The sequence below is a fragment of the Tenrec ecaudatus genome, chromosome 6 (genome assembly GCF_050624435.1).
Source record: "Tenrec ecaudatus isolate mTenEca1 chromosome 6, mTenEca1.hap1, whole genome shotgun sequence".
Taxonomy (NCBI): domain Eukaryota; kingdom Metazoa; phylum Chordata; class Mammalia; order Afrosoricida; family Tenrecidae; genus Tenrec; species Tenrec ecaudatus.
The window spans coordinates 85,693,944-85,714,475 of NC_134535.1; positions in this window are offsets into that span (position 1 = coordinate 85,693,944).

Genomic DNA, 20,532 nt, shown 5'->3' on the forward strand with positions numbered 1-20,532 from the left:
GTAGGAGCCAAGCTTCCCCTTACCACAACTGACAGGCACACTCAACTGGGTCCCTCAGTGCTTGGAGATGAGGCATCGTAAGTAAAGCTTCAGGTCTGACTCAGGACAGATTATGTAGCAGAGGTAGTTTTGCCATGACACACCTCATTAGTCCTTCCTAGCTTGGGTCAATACTCTTGGCCAACATGGAGATGTTGGGGAAAGAAAGCATATAGAATCAGACCTGGAAATGAAGAGAAAAGAACCGGGGATGTACAGACTGGGGAAGGAATGGAAAGGACTTAGGAATAAACTCCATAGCAAGAAAAGTGCCATTCCAAGTTTAAAGGGAACTGAACTGAAAGCACAGGGGGTTGACTGTCATCATGAATGATCACTCCACTCTGGTTGACTATCTAGCAAGACAGATCATGGTGCTCAATGAATATTTGAATTACTGGAAAATTGATTGAGACACCTGGTGGTGGTGCAAGTCCTTTTTCTGACACTGTATGCTTGGTAGTAAATCACTTGACTGAAAAGGGAGGAGAGAAAAAAAGGACACCTGATTTTAAGCAAACAAACACACACACACACACACACACGCACACACACACACACACATTCCAGTAGAAGTCTAATCCAGTCTAAAGCAGATCTCTAGTTATGGTTCGTATACTCACAGGTTCCTAGAGTGGATTGGTTTAGAAGAGGATGGATTTTAATGAGAAGACTGGTCTTCATCTATCTCCTGTGGGCAACAAAAGATGCCCTCAGGGTGGATACCTGTATGACATCCTTTTTAACACTGAGGCAAAAGCCAAAGATACAGGTGTTCTCTTTTGGCTTCCCCTGATGTTGTCCTTTCTTTAGAAGCTGCAGGGGTAGAATTGCTGAGGAAGAAGATTTTGTTTCGATAATCTGTCCAAAGGGAAACCTTCTTAACTCTGCCTTTCAAATAACAATGACCACGGGGACTTGATCCCACCTCTAGACCTTGGAGAGAAAAGAAGGCCCTCGGAGAGGCCCTTAAGTAGGTGGCCTGCTCTACTGTAAAATGAGCTCTCCAGGGAAACTTCTCCCCTGCATCATTCTTATTCCAGTGAGTTACATCAGATATCTAGAGCTTTATGGTGGCCAATGAATTCTAAAGACAAAAATGAAAAATTCTTAATGTTTCTTAATTCTAAAGCTTGGCATTTTCTTCTTTCCTTCTTTTATGTTTTGTTAAGTTTTGTCTTATTTATGATGAGAAACAAATAGAAAAATACAGGTAATAATATAAAGAAAAAATTAAATTTAATCATGTCACCCTCAAATGAATTCTTTTGTTTAATATAATTTAAGCAAAAATTGATTAAAAATCCTCTTGTAATGGAAAATTTAAACCCACAGACATATTCAGAATGGCATAGTAAACTTCTTTTGAGTTGATTATGGTTCCCCTGTGTTGACACCATGTGCTGCAGAGTAGAACTTCACTATAGGCTTTTCAACTGTGACCTTCCAAAAGTAGATCTGAGGAATCTCTAGGTGGGGTCAAACTTTTCCATTGTTAGCCACAGGTTTATCTGTTTTGGCTATCCAAAAATTGCTTACAACACTTACAGAAGTATAAACAATAGTGTAACAACAACTCTTTCTCTATCATGTAGCTTCAACAATGATCAACTCATTGACTCTAATTGAGGTAGTTAGTTTATTGTGACAACCTGGCCGATAACGCTTGTGGGGTTAATTGAAGGGCCAAGGGATAAATGGCTCAGTGAGCCTCTCCTTTTGAGTTCTCGGGTCTTTTACTTTCTGATGGTCTGACCAGGATGCAGCTGTCTTAGCTAGTTCCCTGCTTCAGCTGGCAAGGCTCACTTCCTGCAAGACATCCCTGAGGAGAAGTCACATGGACCTATCCTGATGGATCCCTGGGTGAGGGAGCAGCTGTGTGGAGACCCCTGCCAGCACTGAGATGCTTACACCTTCACCGACTCGGCTTTCCTCCTGCAGTCAGTATCATTGCGTATGTTTTGTGAGATGGAGGAGGACTTTGTGGATTGGTGTCGGACATATAGGTAAATGTTGGGCTTGTGGGCTTGGGCAACACTGGATTGGGATGGTTTCTTGATGCGCACTTAACCTTTATATAAAACCCTCTCTTAAGACTAACACACTTACCAAGCTTCAACAATATAGGCTTGAGAATGTAGTCTCTGTATTACACGAACACTTATGTGAGTTTGAGCCTTCATCCTTGTGGTTAGCAGCAAAGTGTGTTAACTTTTAGTACTACCTAGAAATTTCTAGGTATAGAATTAATTTTATGCTTTTGTGAACACTGTTTTTTCACTGAGTTTATTTCTAGTTGGCCACTGCTAGTGCTGAGAATGCTATTGATTTTAATAATTTGATCTTGTAATTGCAATCCTTGCTAAACTCTTTTTTAGTTCCAAAACCTGATTTTGTTGGGATTTCTAAGGAATGATTAAACCACCAGGCAATAATTAGACACAAATTATCTTTTTTGGTAGACATTTACACTTTCAGGCAACAACAACATCAGCAATAACATTGTTAAGCAGTAGGGCTAGTAGTTGGCAGCTTTGCTTTGTCAGGGTCTTAAAGAGAATGAAGCTTTCTCTATAAAGTTCTTGTACAATGCTCACTGTAGAATTTTGTATGTAACTTTATTTAAGTTAAACATTCACTTCTATGGGTGAAGGGAGACATCATACAGTGTAAGACATGACAAAATCATAATAATTTATAAATTATCAAGTAGCTAGGGAGAGTGGGGGAGGGACGGGAAAATGAGGAGCTGATACTAAGGGTTCAAGTACAAAGAAAATGTTTTGAAAATGATGATGCAACAAATGTACAAATGTGCTTGACACAATGGATTTATGTTTGAATTGTGATGAGTTGTATGAGTCTCCAGTAAAAGGATTAAAAAAATTCACATCTAATCCTTCATTTTATAAATGAAAATGACAAAACACTGTTGATACTTATCAAATCCGTTTGTATCATAGAGCTTTCCTCTTTTAGCCTACTACAGTGAATTTCAGCGAAAGAGCTCCTAAGTATTTAAAAATTTATTTAGAATTTTAATATCTAGCATATAGTTTTCTTAAAAAAGTCATTTTATTGCAGGCTCATACAACTCTTATCGCAATCCATACATTGATCATTGTAAAACTCATTTTATTTGTTGTCATCATCATTCTCAAAATATTTTCTTTCTACTTGACCCCTTGACATCAGCTCCTCATTTTTTCCTCTCCCTCCCCTGCTCATGAACCTTTGATAATTTGTAAATTATTACTATTTTTTTCATGTCATACTGTCTGATGTCTACTTTCACCCACTTCTCTGTTGTCCATCCCCCAAGGAGAGGATTTTATGTAGATCCTTGTGATTCGTTCCCCTTTTCTCCTCCACCTTGCCGTTAACCTCCTGGTATCACTACTCTCATTATTGGCCCTGAGGGATTTATCTGTTCTGGATTCCCTTGTATTTCCTGTTCATATCTGTACCAGTGTACATCCTCTGGTCTTCCTGGATTCGTAAAGTAGAATTGAGATCATGCTAGTGGGGGTGGGGGGAAGGGAGGGAGCATATAAGGACTAGATGAAAGATGTATGTTTCATTGTTGCTACACTGCACCCTGACTGGCTTGTCTCATCCCAAGACCCTTCTGTAAGGGGATGTCCAGCTGCCTACAGGTGGGCTTTGGGTCTTCACTCCACACACACCCTCATTCACAATAATATGATATTTTGGTCTTTGATGCCTGATACCAGATCCCATCGACACCTCATGATCACACAGGCTGGTATGCTTCTTCCATGTGGGCTTGGTTGCTTCTCAGCTAGTTTTCACAACATGCTTAATTGTTTTTAAACTTGTTTTTATTTTACATTTAACGTATTTTCATTTTAATATTTCTTGATCAGTTTTTGTAAAATGTTTATTTTATTAATTTTTCCTCCCAACCTTCTCCTCCTGTGGAGAGAAGGGATAAGAGTTCTATGATACATGGACTCCCTATTCTGAAGAGTTATTTCTACTTCTATCAGAAACTCTTAAACTTCTAGTCTTCTTTTTCTAGCAAATTACCATAGTGTTAGGAACCAGTCCTTCAGGATTATCTCTCTTATCTTAAGTGATATGTCTGGCAGTTCTTTGTTACTTTTTAAAAATAGTGGAATGTTTGACTCCTAAATTGCTCATCTTTGGATATTTAGTGGAAATTCTAAGATAAGAGGACAATATCAATTGAGACTCTGTTGCAAGAGATATCATAAAAGTAAAAGTTATAAAACACATCAATCAATATGTTGATTATTTATCTAATATGGAGTCCTATCAGTCCACTACCATTCGCTTTATTCTTTTTTGTAGCTTCAGATAGATTCAACAATTAAAAAGTAGTTTTATTGGGATGTACTTCACCTATTGTATCATTTGATCATCCAGTCATATTAAGAAGAGTTGTGCAGATAATCGCTTTTACATTTTTCTCATCCAGAACAACCAGGCTATGTGGGAGTCCAAACGTCAGCTTTAAAGATGAGAGACAGGGAGGAGTCAAGATGGCGTCCAGGTAGAATCACCGGCTTGGTGTTCCCATTGTTAGATCAGAAAATTAGGAGGCCATACTGGGAGGATGAGTGCTAGAAATAGAATCCAATGAACTAGGGTCTGTGGCTCAGAACTCACCTCACGATTTTCACACACAGAGAGATTTGAGATCTTGAGGCAGGTTCCGCTGTTAGGTCCTGTGGGATAGTGTTTGCCCTCCTCCCCTCACTGTACCTGAGAGCTGACAGCCGGCAAGGTGCAGCAATATCTCCAGACTGCTGTGCAAGGGCGGTCATAATTCCAGGCCTGTGGACAGCCTCTGAACACCAGCCACAAGATCTCACACCAGAGTTTCCTCTCTGCTCACCTCAAAGATAGCCAAGTAGAATTCAACAAATGTGAAAGACAATCAAACAAGATAATCAAAGAAGCTGAAGAAAACTTGAGAACAATGAGCCATGCTATGAAGAGAAATAATATTTGAATTATTGGGTCACCAGAGCAAGACACATAGATAATATCAACAGCCAAGATAGCGAGGGTATTCCTGGAAGAAAACTTCCTCAATTTAATGAGAGTCAGACAATTTTCCAGGAAGCAGAGAGGACACCAAAGAGGACATCCAGTAGACTGAACCCCAAGAAGAACATACCAAGGCATATGATAGTCAAATTATCCAACTTTAAGGAATAGGAGAAAATTGTAAGAGGAGCTAGAGAAAACATGCAGCCACCCATAAGGGTAACCAGATAAGAATATGCTCAGACTTATTAGCAGAAACCATGAAGAGGAGAGAACAATAATGATGGAAAATTTCTATTACAAAACAATCCAGACTTGACAAAAAATAGTTGGAAACAATAGAAAGCCCACAGTCATGTACTATATGGGTGCTTTGTTTGTTATGCCTGATATGTTTAACTCTATTCGGGCTTTCAGGTTTTCTCATCGATAATCTTAAAATCTCTGGGATTTGTATTCATGTATTAATCCATCTTGAGTGGTCATTTTTCATTCTTCTGTTGTTGACCCTGGGAGCCAACCTCCAAGCTGTCCATGCCCTGTCCCTCCCAACATTTGATTCTCAAGATTTTGCACCCATTGGTTGTGATCTCTCTACTTCCTGTTTGACCTTTCAGCATAATTGACCTGCAGCTACATGAGTCTGCAGAGGGTTCTGGCTAGCATAAGACCCATGAACTTGAGTTGGACTGGGCTGTGACTCCTTGATGTAGAATTACTTACTGATATAAATTTCTTTCATATATATATGAGTGGCACTGGTTTTGTATCTCTAGATAACCCAGTCTAACACAGTATTACTTTAGAAAATGAATTTGGGAGTTTGCTATCCTTTTCTATATTTTGGAAGTTTGTGTAAAATTGGTACCAACTCTTCTCTGAATTCTTGATAGAATTCCCTGGGAAGATACATATGGTAGCCAACTAAAAAGAAGTGGGAGGGAAGGAAAAAAAAAGAAATGGGTAGTGGGGGAACAGGGCACTTATCCATCCAAGGGGAGGGTATTGTTATATCTCCACAGGGAAAGAGGGATCAGACTTCAACTCAGTGCTCCAAGATGTGAATGCAACATACTGGCATGAAGCAGGGAACCAACCAGTAGAGAGGTCTGAGGGGTCGGCCCCAATCCCGACTATGTGAACCGGTGCCTCTCCCCCCAGAAGAATTCACTTCAGAGGCCAGCACAGAAGCTACAGTTTAGGGGGAAGGACATGTCTGATCACAGCATATGGGAGCAAATGAAGGGGGAGGAAGAAAGGTTGGAGCACATCCTGGCCCACTGAGACTGGAGGATGATATCCCCGCTCAGAGCAGCCAATGCACAGATAGTACCATATGGTCGGTACCACTATGAGACATGATATCCTACACTGATCCATAGCCCTACAGGGGAAAACACTGGAGATACAGTGTGGGAATTGTGCCCAACTGAGGTAACCACACTGAGGCAAAACATGAAGGGCATGCAAGAGAACAGCAAGGAGAGCACAGTGATGGAGTACCAATAATAGACTTTGGGGTCAGGGCGTGGCACCCCATCAGACTCTAATGGAAAATACACCGAAATGTCAACAAACAGACCTTGAACTATTTACAGGTTGTTCTTTTTTGGGTCATTGGTTTGTGGTTGTTTTGCTCTGTCTTGTTTTTGTGCATGTTATTATCTCTTCAGGTCTATCTAGATAAAATTGGCTGGATAAACAATCTGGAGGAGAAAACAACGGGACCGATGGTTTTAGCAGCTTAAAGAGATCTGCAGCAGATTTGCCCAATGCAACATTCCATTTGATTTGATTTCTCAACTGCTGTTTCCACAGACATTGAATGTGGATCCAAGTAAAAGAAACACATTGGCAATATCATTCTCAGTTTATCGTGATATTGTTTCTTGGTCCATTTGTGAGGGTTTTTTTGTTTTCTCTGTCAGAACCCTGGTGGTGTAATGGTTACACATTGGATTTCCATCTGAATGGCCAGCAATTAGAAACCCCAGCAGCTCCATAGGAGAAAAACTGGGCTTTTTACTCCCATGAACAGATACAATCTCAGAAACTCACAGTGGTTCACTATGAATCAACATTGACGCGATGCAGTGAGTTTGAGTTTTTGAATTTGGGTTTGCTTTCTCTATGTTGTGGTGTAATCCACACTGAAGGCTGCAGTCTTTGATCTTCATCAGTAAGTTCTTCAAGTCCTCTTCCCTTTTCAGCAAGCAAGGTTGTGTCATCTACACATCACAGTTATGAATATGTCTTCCTCCTATTGTGATATCACATTCTTCTTCATGAGGTCCAGCTTTTCAGGTTATTTGCACAGTATACAAATTGAAAAGATACATCCCTAACCCACATTTTTTCTATTTTAAGCCACACAGTATCCCCTGTTCTTTTAGATTGTTTGCCTCTTGATCTAGGTACATGTTCTGCAGGATTACAATTAAGTGTTCTGAAATTCCCATTCTTTTCAATTTTATACATAATTTGTTATTATCCTTACAGTAATAAAAGAGAGGTAAAAATCTTTCTGGTATCCTCTGCTTTCAGCAAAGATCCATCTGACATCAACAATAATATCCCTTGTTTCTGTTTCCCCCCCCAATCATTTTATTAAGGGCTCTTATAACATTCATGTGTAACATGTATCAATTGTATCAAGAATGTATAGCATTCATGTATAACATGCATTAATTTGTAAATATGTTGCCATCATCATCATTTCCATAACATTTTCTACTTGAGCCCTTGGTGTAAGCTCCTCTTTTTACCCCCTCCCTCCCCAGCCCTTCTACCCTTGTGAATCCTTGATCAATTATATATTGTATTATTTCATATCTTACACTGTCCATTGTCTCCCTTCACCCACATTTCTGTTATTTGTCCCCTTTGGGGGACTAGAAGGGCAGGAATATCCCTTGTTTCATGACTTCTGAATCCAACTTGATTTGCTGGCAATTCCCTGTTGACCATTTTAAAAATTATCCTCAGCAAAATTCAACACATATGATATTAATTCTATTGTTCTATACTTTCAGTTGACTACGGAGCTGTCTTCCAAATACTTGGCATGGGCATCTGAGTGCTTCTAGCATTGTACTCATTTATTAAAGCATCTCAACTGATATTCCATGAATTCCTGGAATTCCATGAATTCCTTTCTTTTTACCAATCAATTCCTTCAATACCATAAATTCTTGATTGTCTGGTACCTCCTGAAATAGTTGAGTGGCAATCAGTTAACTTTGGTACCATGACTGTGTATTCCTTCCATCTTCATTGGATACTTTCATTTTGACCACAGAACACTTCACTGTTGCAAATCAAGGCTTGATTTTTTTCTTCCATCCTTTCAGCTTGAGAAATTGACCATTTCTTCCCTTTGGCTTTCTAACTCAAGCTGTTTTCACATTTTATTATAATGCTCTACTTTTTCATCTCAAGCTGCCCGTTGAAATTGTCTCCTCAGTTTTCTTCATTTCTTCTATTTTCTCTGCCTAGTCTAATTTCAAGAGCAAGTTCCAGAGTCTCCTCTGACATTGTTTTTCCTTTCTCTCCTGTCTTTTTAATAACCTTTTGCTTTCTTCGTGTATGATGCTGTTGGTGTCATAGCACAATTTCTCTTTTCTTTGGTCATTGGTAGTCAATGCATCAAATCTATTCTTGAGGTGGTTTGTAAATTCAGGTTTCTGAATTCAAAGTGTTCAAGGTTTTACTTTGGCTCTCATAGAATTATTTTACTTTTCTTCAGGTTCAACTTGAACTTGCATATGAGTAATGGATGGTCTGTTCCACAGCTGACTGCTGACCCTGATTTGGCTGATGGAACTGATCTTCTCCATCATCTCTTTGCATGGAATTTGATTCCTGAGTATTCCATCTAGCATGGTCCACATTTTTGTTTTCATTGCTGTTTATGTTGTTGAAAAAAGACATATTAAAGAATAAGCCATTTATCTTCCAAAATTCTACTTATAATTTCCAGTGTCCTTTCTGTCTACTGAGGTCATATTTTCCAACTAGCAATCCTTCTTTGTTTCCAGTTTTTAAATTCCAATCATTATTTATCAATGCATCTTGTTTGCATGTTTGATCAATTTCAGACTGCAAAAGTTGGTAGCTAGTATACAAGTATAAAAAACAGTTGTATTGCCTGGTCTTCTTTGTAGTTGTAGGGATATTATCCTATCACGGACAGAGTTCTACTTCAGAGTAGATTATGGAATTATCTTTCTGGCAATAAACTCAAATCCCAATGAATGACAAGCTTCATATTTCAACACTGTGGAATTTCAGAAGTTCAAGGTTGTATAAGAGCTCTTAAACTTTTTCAAAGGTAAAGAACAGAGGAATATCAAACTGGTTGTTGAAAGAAATAAAACTTAAAATTTCAAAGAAAAATTATTTTCAACAAAAAATCCATAAAATAAACAAACTCTCAGAAAGGAGATCCTAGTGCTGTTTTTTCCTGAGAATTTATTTCAAGTTATTATCTTTTAATATTTTATTTTTGCTGTCATTTTGAGAATATACACCAATTCAACAATGTCCACATGTACAATTCAATAACATTGATTACATTTTTCAAATGGTAAACTATTCTCACACTCATTTTCTTAATTATTTCTCCACTATTAGCATAAATTTACTCTTTCCAAACTTCCTATCTACTATTTCCATTTGCTGTCACATTATGGAGCCCTGGTGGTGCAGTGGTTATGCACTGGGCTGTGACCTGCATGGTCAGAAGTTCAAAACCACCAGCAGCTCCACAGGAGAAAAACTGAACTTTCTACTCCCATAAACAGTCACAGTCTCGGAAACCACAGGGGGTCACTATGAGTCAGCACTGACTCTCAATGTCAGTGAGTGAGTTAGTGAGTTGTCAAATTAATCCCACATAGATAGCTCCTTAAAAGAGCACAATGCCAAACAAAAACAAAAAACAAACAAATGAACAAAAAAGAGCACAATGCTTAAGGCAGACATTCTTTAATAATTAAGATAACTATATGGAACCCAGGAACAGGAATGGGAATAGAGATGCCAAAAGGGTAGGGTGAAGGCGGGAGAAGTGGGCAGGAAGGAGGGGACCAGTTGCAATGAACAACACATAGCCACACACCATCCAGGGGGAAAAACAACAGAAACCAGAGGGGAAGGGAGACAGTGGTCGGTGTAAGATTTAAAAATAATTAACAATCTACAATCTATCAAGAGGTCATGAGGGTTGGGGGTGAGGGGAGGGGAGGATAAAAAGAGGAGTTGATCCCAAGGGCTCAATGGAAAGTAAATGTCTAGAAAAGAATGATGGAATATATGTTCAAATATGTTTGATACAGATTTATGGATTGTAACAAGAGTGGTAAGAGCCCCCCAAAAAGTTATTTTTAAAATAAATAAGATAACTATTGTTTGGTGTTATGAAGACTTCAAAGGATATTTTGGTTGAAATTCTAAGATTAAAAAATATTGTCCTATTGGGTCTCCACAAAGTACTCCCTCAATGCAAGAACACTTTTTCTATTAAACTGGCATTTCATGATGCTCACCTTCCCGACACAATAGCTGAAGACAAAGCAGGTGCATAAGCAAATGTGGTGAAGAAAGCTGATGGTGTCCAGCTATCAAAATATATAGCATCTGGGATCTTAAAGGCTTGAAGGTAAACAAGTGGCCATCCAGCTCAGAAACAAAAAAAGCGCACATGGAAGAAGCACACCAGCCTGCATGATCACGAGGTGCCAAAGGGATCAGTTATCAGGCATCAAAGAACAAAAAAATCATATGTGTGCTCACCTCCATGATACGATCACTGAAGACAAATGGGTGCAATAAGCAAATGTGACGAAGAAAGCTGATGGTACCTGGCTATCAAAAGATATAGCATCTGGGGCCTTAAAGGTTTGAAGGTAAACAAGCGGCCATCTAGCTCAGAAGCAACAAAGCCCACACGGAAGAAGCACACCAACCTGTGAGATCATGAGGTGTCGAAGGGATCAGGTATCATACCATTGTGAATGAAGGGGAGAATGCGGAGTGGAGACCCTAAGCCTATTTGTAGACCACTGTAGATCCAATTACAGAAGGGTCTTGGGGAGGAGACCAGCCAGTCAGGGTGCGATGTAGCAATGATGAAACATACAACTTTCTTCTAGTTCCTAAATGCTTCCTCCTCCCCCACTATCATGATCCCAATTCTACCTTACAAATCTGGCTAGACCAGAGGATGTACACTGGTACAGATAGGAACTGGAAACACAGGGAATCCAGGATGGATGATCCCTTCAGGACTAGTGGTGAGAGTGGCAATACAGGGAGGGTGGGGTTGAAAGGGGGAACCAATTACAAAGATCTACATATAACCTTCTCCCTGTGGGATGGACAACAGAAAAGTGGGTGAAGGGATACGTTGGACAGTGTAAAATATGACAAAAATATAAATTATCAAGGGTTCATGAGGGAGGAGGGAGCTATAGAGAAGGGGGGAAATGAGCAGCTAATGCAAGGGTTTACATGGAGAGCAAATGTTTTGAGAATGATGAAGGCAATGAATGTACAAATGTTCTTGATGTACGTATCAATTATGATAAGAGTTGTATGAGCCCCCAATAAAATGATTAAATAAAAAATAAAAGAACATTATTTTTTAAAAAGATTGTCCTGAGGCAAAGCTTTCTCCAGGCTTCATGACTCCAGAAAGTCTGAATTCTATGAAAATTTGAAATTCCGTTGCAAATTCCTCCCTTTGGGTCTTAATTCTTGACTAGAATCTTTAATCAAGATGTTCCGTAGTGGTAGCTATATCCCATCCAGTTTGATATCAGGGAAAAGAAAGAAATTTTTCATGGAGTAAATAAGCCATGCACTCCAATTCCTCCTCCTATTCCTGATTTTCTTTCTTCATCTGATACACCTGCCACATAAATAGAGACCAATTGTTATACTTTGGGTATTATTTGCAAGCTTTTAAGACTCCAGACACTGCACTAGGAGGTAAAATAGATGCACTAAACACAATTGGCTGATTAACTGGATGTCCCATGAAACCATGACCCTAACCCCCCAAGCCAAGAAACCAAAGTCCATGAGATATTGCTTATATATAAGCAGCCCTGGAGCCTGCTCTTCTGTTTTTGCTTATCTATCACAAAATGTTTGTCAGTTCAGCTTTTCTTTTTACAGCTGTACAACATATTCTCATCAATTACATTAATCAGATGTGCAACTCTAACCTTAGTAAATGTGAATTTTCTTCCACTTTAAACTGAACACAGTGCTCCCTAAGCACCTAATCTCTCCTTTCCCCCTCCCTTTGCCTCATAACCACTAATAAACTTTGGTCTCTGCTTATTTGCCCATTGTGTTTTTATATAAGTTAGGTCATATAGTATTTGTCCTTTTGTGACTAACTTATTATACTCAGCACAATGTCCTCAAGCTTCATCCATACTACAGCATGTATTGGGACATCATTTCTGATTTGGTAGTATTCCATTCTATGTGTTGCTCTTGTTTCCAGGTGCCGTCAAATCAGTTCCAACTCATAGAAAGTCCATAGATAACTCTATGGAAGCAAACACTGCCTGGTCCTGTGCCATCCTCGCCATTGTTATTACGTCTGAGTCCATTGTTGCAGTCCAGGTCTTAATTGAGCTCAGTGAAGGTTTTCCTATTTTTCACTAACACTCTACTGTACCAAGCTTAATGTCCCTTTTCAAGGAGACGTCTCTTCTGATCATATGTCCAAAGTACAAGAGACAAAAAAATCACTCCACCCTTCTAAGAAATATCTTGGTCATACTATCAACATTCTCTGCATGCATCAATTTTTCTGCAGTCTTCCTTATTCATTGTCCAACTTTCACATGCACATGAGGCCATTGAAAATATCATGGTTAAGGTAAAGGTGAACTTCAACCCTCCACATGACCTTCTTGCTCTTCAACATTATTAAAAAGGCCTTGTGCCGCAGATTTAAATAATTCAGTGAGGTGTTTGATTTTGTGACTGCTGCTCCCATAAGCATTAATTGTGGAATCAAGCAAAATGAAATCTTTGACTTCATTCTTTCATTCATTTATCATGATATTGCCGATGCATCTAATTCTGAGACTTTGAGTTTTCTTTACAATGAGTTGCAATCTACACTGAAGGCTGCAGTTTGATTTTCATCAATAAATTCTTCAAGTCCTCCTCACTCCCAATAAGCAAGGTTGTGTTATCTGCAAATCACAAGTTGTTGCTAAACCTTCCTTCAATCCTGATGCCATTTTCTTCTTTATATAGTGCAACTTCTTGGATATTATGATTAGTGTACAGATTGAATAAGTATGGTGAAAGGATACAACTCTGATGCAAAGTTTCCCTGATTTTAAATTACACAATATCCACTTGTTTGGTTGACAAGCTCTTGTCAACATATTCAGATTCCACATGAGCACAATTAACTGTTCTAGAATTCCCATTCTTACCCATTGTATGTATGCACCACTGTGTGTTTAGCTGCTTATCCACTGATGGACATTTAAATTATTTCCACCGTTAGGCTATTGTAAATAATGCTGCAATTGACATTGGTGTACATATGTCTGCCTGCATCACTTCTTCCAACTCTCTTGAGTTATATTCCTAGCAAGAGACTTGAGTATATTCCTGAGTTATATAGTATTTCTATTTTGAGTTCTTTAAGGAATTGCCACACTGTGTTTCACAATGGCTTTAGCATTTTGTATACCTCACAAAAATGGATAAGAATTTTAATTTCACCGCATCCTTGTCAACATCTTTTCTTTTCCTTTCTTAAAAAATTCTTAGCCATCCTAGTGGGAGTGACATACTAACTCTTTGAAGTTTTTATTTGAATTTCCAATTGCATGAATAATAATATTGAGCATATTTCATGTGGTTGCTTGACACTTGGATATCTTCTTTGGTGAAATGTCTATTAAAATCCTTTGCCCATTTTTTATTAAGCTATTTGTCTTTTTGTTGTTACATTGTCAAAGTTTTACATACATTTGGTTTAGGCTCTTTTCAGCTATATAATTTCTAAAAATCCCCCCCTCCCCAATTGGGAACGTGTCCTTTTACTTTTCTGATAGTCTTTCGATGAACAAATTTATTTAGTTGTTATGAGGTCTCATGTATTTATTTTGGTTTTTGTTGTTTGTGATTTTGTTAGATAATTCATTGTTAAAAGCACAGCCTGTCAGCCTTGCCCCTAAATTTTCTTCAAAGAATCTTATTGTTTTAGTTTTTACTTTTAGGTACTTAATCCATTTAAATTTGATTTTGTATATGGTGTGAGGTATCGGTCTCCTTTCATTTTTTTCTATGCATGGTAATCCAATTGTATCAACATCATTTATTGTAGTGACTGTTCTTTCCTCTACTGAATGAACTGAACACCCTTTTCAAAAATCAGTTATTCATAGGTGTGAAGATTTATTTCTGGACTCTCAATTCTATTTCATTGGTTTATATGTCTATTATTATATCAGTAAATGGTTGATTTGATTTTTTTTACATAAAAAATGTAAACTTAAAGTTAAGTGGCCAGCAAAGTGATGGTTCATGTAGAATGACAACAGCGCAATTACTCCAATGACAGCTCTGTGCAGATTAGTAAACGAACACTGATACCTCGGAAAGGGAGGTGTCCATGAATTTTCAGATCAGATAACATTATTTAGAACTGAAAAACTCCTGAACATATAATCAAGACAACTGATAGAGTATTTTTAAAAAAAGTCATTTGAGCATGCTATGAACATTATTCTTTATTTGTTGTTGTTAGTGTTGCTAAATAAATCTTTATTAAACAGAAGCTGGAGAACATGTTACTGAGTTGGGGGGGGGGGGCTCAGGAAAAGTCTTGGTCACATCAAGGTCAATTGGCATAACATAGTCCACAAAGAATATTCAACATCCTACTTTAGTGAGATGTTACCAGGGTCTTAAAAGCTTTTGAGTGCCCATCTAAGATACAGCTATTTTTTATATATTAACAGTTTTATTGGCACCTCATCCATCATACAATTTAATAATTCAATTATATCACTAAGAGTTATATTGAGTGTACAACTATAATGATTGTATAATCAATTTTAGAGCATTTTCTTCTTCCTTGTACTCACTGTTATTCCTGCATTATTTTTTTAATTGTGGCAAAATATACACAACAGAACATTCTCCAATTCAACTTCTACCTGTATAATTTAGAGCCACGGATTATACTCTTCATGTAAAAAGCATTATTGATATCCCTTTTCAAATTAGTCCACCACCACTAACATGAGCTCCATGCCCCCTATGCAACAACTCTTTCCCCTTCACCCATGGTAGCCTTTAGTCAAGTTTGCTTTCTTCTTTTTGTTGATTTTAGTAATTTTCTAATATAATATTCACATATCATATACTTCTATATACTTTAAAAGTTAAGTCACTTTATAAAAGTGTATAGACATCATCACAATCAGTTATAACACTCCCTCCCCCACCAGCATTTATTGTTTACTCCCTAAATCCTCTCATACCCCCCATTTTCTTTTTTAAATCATTTTATTGGGGGTTCATACAACTCTTATCACAATCCATACATACATCAATTGTATAAAGCACATTTGTACATTCGTTACCTGAACATTCTTCTTTAAGTAGCACTAAATACATGGATAAGTCAGAGAGTGTAGATATGAAGTGATAAAAACTTTTGTTAAACAAAAATATCAAAATGTGAAGTAAAGATAATAAGTTTTCCCTCTGCATTCACACTCAATGCCATCTCCCGGTATTTATTTCAGGGGCGGCGGGATGAACGGCCTCTTGGCAGGACTTAATTGGCCGGTGGGGAGGTGGGATATGGGACATCCAGAACACCCTGTCCCCTCAATTTCTTCAGAAGGAAACTCACGTCCAAAAAATTATATATTAAATGAAAACATTGGGAGGTTTATCTGGGTGACAGGCCCTCCTTGGACAGCCAGCTACCAGAGGCAGGGAGGGAGTTGTGTGTGGGCTTATGGGGTGCATCTCCAGCTGTGTCAGTGCCATTGGTGTAATAAGTTCGGAATGGTGGTGAAAAAAAAGATAATAAGTTTGAGGCAAGATGGTCAACTGAAAAACACACACAGATAGATCCCTCTACAACAACCAGGAGAAAATCAGCACGTGTACACACACACAAAAAAACACAAAACTAATACACAGGTGACCTTTAATCTTAGGAAACAGTTTGAAAGTTAAGTAAAGTGGAACCTCCGTATTCCAATTAATGTGGGATCAGTAGAGATAGGGGAATAAGGGACAGCCCCACTCACAAGACACCAGTGTTCACTCCACACCACTGGGTCCCAACAGCTCTAGTAGATCAGCCCAAAGCCATTTCTCAGCCAGGCACTACTCAGTAGCCCAAACAGGTCTCATGTAGATCCATGAGCCTGAAACAAAAGACTAATCCATCCAAACAGAGCCTTTTTTCCTGCATTTCTTCTTTTCCTTTTCTTCCCAAACAATAGCATTTTTTTCTTTTTATGAGGAGAGGGAAAACAAGAAAACTATGGAAAAAATTAATGCCGCTAAAAGTTGGTTCTTAGGAAGAATTAACAGAATTGATAGACCTCTGGCAAACCTAACCAAAGAAAGGAAGGAACAAACAACATTTGCAAGGATGAGGGATGAAACAGGGGACATTGCAACGGGCCCTAATGAAAGCAAATGGATAATTACACAGTATTATGAAGGTCTATACCCTAACAAAATGGGTCATTGGTTTCCTTTTTTGTTGTCATCGCTATGTTCCACTCATCGCCTATCTTTCTATGGCTTGCTTGTTGGTGCATATTATTATCTCTACAGCTCTATCCAGATAAGATAGACTGGATGAATAGTCTGGAGGAGAAAGCAATAGGACCAATGGTTCCAGGGGGACACTGGAGATGGGGAGTCAGGGGTAAGGAAGTGGTGCTGACCAACCCAGGGACAGGGGAGCAACAAGTGATCTAAAATCAGTGGCAAGGAGGGTGTGAGAGGACTGGTAGGGGTTCAAGAAGGGCAATGTAACCGAGAGAAATCACTGAAACCCAAATGAGCAGGACAAGAGGAAGGTAAAAGGAAATAGAGGAAAGAACTAGGTAACAAAGGGTATTTATAAAGGTATAAAGACTGGAATGTACACATATAAACATATTTATATAAGAGTGTGGGGAAACAGATCTATGTGCAAATATTTATAGGGTTACTATTAAGGGAGTAGATGGACATTGGGCCTCCACTCAAGCACTTACTCAATGCAAGAACAAGTAGTTCTATTAAATTGGCATTCTAGGATGCACACCTTTCTGACACAATTGCTGAATAAAAATGTGTGCATAAGCAAATGTGGTGAAGAAAGTTGATGGTGCCCGGCTTTCAAAAGATATGGCACTTTTGAATGATGCTGTTGGCCAAGAATAGTGAATATACCATAGACTGCCAGAAGAACTGATGACTATATCTTGGAAGAAGACAGTCAGAATGCTCCCTAGAAGTGAAGCTTCGCTGGAGATCCCCTCACAGAGGGGTGTAGGGGAGGAGATGGGTCAGTCAGGGTGCGATGTAGCACCGATGAAGAATACAACTTTCCCCCAGATCCTGGATGCTTCCTCCCCCCAACTACCATGATCCGAATTCTACCTTGCAAGTCTGGATAGAGCAGAGGATGTACACTGGTGCAGATAGGAGCTGGAGGCACAGGGAATCCAGGGCGGATAATACCTTCAGGACCAGGGGTGTGAGGGGCGATATTGGGAGGGTGGAGGGTGGTTGGAACGAAGGAACCGATTACAAGGATCTACATGTGACCTCCTCCCTGGGGGATGGACAACAGAAAAGGGGGTGAAGGGAGACGCTGGACAGGGCAAGATATGACAAAATAATAATTTATAAATTATCAAGAGCTCATGAGGGAAGTGGAAGGGGAGGGAGGGAAAAAAGAGGACTTGATGCAAAGGGCTAAGTGGAGAGCAAATGCTTTGAAAATGATGAGGGCAAAGAATGTACAGATGTGCTTTATACAATTGATGTATGTATGGATTGTGATAAGAGTTGTATGAGTCCCTAATAAAATCTTTAAAAAAAAATTGAGGCTCCATTTCATGTGCTTTTGACATGATACCATGAGGTATCTGGAGAAGAACATACTTAGTAGAGTGTCAGTGAAAAACAGGAAGATCATTAACATGATGAATTGACATAGTGGCTGCAACAATCAGCTCAAACATAGTGATGAGAGATTGCACCAGAATGGGCAGTATTCCATTCTATTGTAATCAGGATAAGTATAAATCAGATCTTGACAGCATCTAAGAATAAGAACAACAGCAACAAAATTCTCTAGTTTATATCTTTGTGTAATTAAAAAAATCAATATTCAGCAGTCACTTGAAATACATTTAGCTATTTGACACAAATTTAATTTTTCCCATTTAATAATGGTTTTTATAATATTTCCATTATTGCTATCATATATATGTTTACAGCATTCTCTTGTGACATTACTTTTTTGTACATTCTCTTGGTATAATTTTGTCTCCTATTTGTTTGTAGCCAAAAATCATGCTGTCCTTATATTTCCCCTGAAGAATACTAGGTATCAGATGATGTACATAATAAACACAAATGAAAAATGTTGGGACTCCAAAGATTAAACCTAGGGAAGTTTTCGTTCATATACAGAGTCAAAATAAAGAAATCCTCAGATGAAAGGTTTTGGAATATGTCATAATATCCTTATTTTAAAAAGTAGGTAATTGCATAATTCAACAAAATAAAGGAGGAATGAAGAATTTAGGAATAACAATGGGTAACACTGAAATGGTAGCTATTTAAAAGCAATTTTTTGAATATTGTCTTCATTCTTGCATCCATTGTTACTAGCTTCCCATTGCTCCCCAACTTCCCTGTCATAATCCCAAGGATAGCTTTCAATCTAGTTACTATCCTTGTAGATTTACCTGTCTTAGATTTCAGCAAAAAACAAAACAAAAACCCAAATCTCAACAGAAAAAACAAAATAAAACACAAGTAAACGTCAATCTAAAAGAAAGTAGAAAATAATATACAGTGGAATAAGTTAAAAAGTAGAATAAGTTCAAGAGGGAAGATCAATGATAAGATATTAAATTTTAAGCTAACTCTATCTACAATAATTATTTTTTCATGCACTTTGTCTGAGGACTGAAGTATTCACATATCTGGTCAGTGGGCTGAGGGAAATCAGTGAAGTCTTCGTCCTTGTGGGAACTCTGCAAATGGATTCTGGATTTCACAGACATCCGTAACCTTCTTCAAACTGTGTGCTAAGAATATAAGCTCTAATACAATTTCCTCCGCTGGTCTTAGATTTTATTATTTACAATCCTTGGTTCACATGGGCTAGTGTGCTTCTTTTGGGTGGACTTAGCGGACATATATCACTTAGATGCTATTCTTTCTCATAGCCAGACACAAACGGTGGTTATTTGTGTTCAAAGTACATAGAAATATAATTTTATTTAATGCTTATAATATCCCAATTATGAAGATAGTATTATCTCAAGTATATATCTAGGAAATTGAGACACAGAAAAGTTAAGTAACTTAGCAGGATTATATGAAACCTATATGGTTAAAGCCAAGATTTGAACACAGGTGAACACCGGCTCTTGAGACTATGCATGTGACCATTATACTTTACTGTGGAAAAGAGAGAAATGTGGTATGGAAGGGATGCCTCTCTCTTATTGCTGTTGAATCGTTTTCAACTCAGTGACTCTATGGGACAGAGTAGAATTGCTCCTTTGGGTTTCTAGGCTGTAAGTGTTTATGGGAATGCCTCATCTTTCTCCCATGAAAGAGATGCCAGTGAGTACTGAATTGCCTTAACCATAGAAGGAAACCTGAATATCACATAGCTCATGAGTAAATGCCAGAATAAACTCACATAATTTAAAGATAATGAGTCTAAACTCACATAATATAAAGATAATAGTAATATCTGGGGACAAAAATCCTAGACGCAGACAAGAAGGTAATTTTGAAAGTAGAGGGAAAAGAGAGATTGTCCAGGTAAAATAAAAATCATTTTTTATGGGAGGTGTCAACACATATTCTTTTGTTTTTAAAGTTGAAATGAATAAATATAGTTTAATACTATTGTTAAAAATTATAAGGATAGTAATCAGTAGAAGAAATAAAAATAGCTGAAATACTACCAGAGACTATAAATTTAGTATAATTTACAGCAAACTGAATTCAATCTCACTGTCATTGAGTCGATTCTGACTCAGAGCTACTCTGAATGGGGTAGAACTGTCCCCGTGGGATCCCGAGACGGAAACTATTTGTAGGAATAGAAAGGCTCATTTCGCCCCCAATCCACAGCAAAGTAGGCCAATAATACAAAAATAAGAAGAGTGAGATACAGTGAATAAATGTTCAATT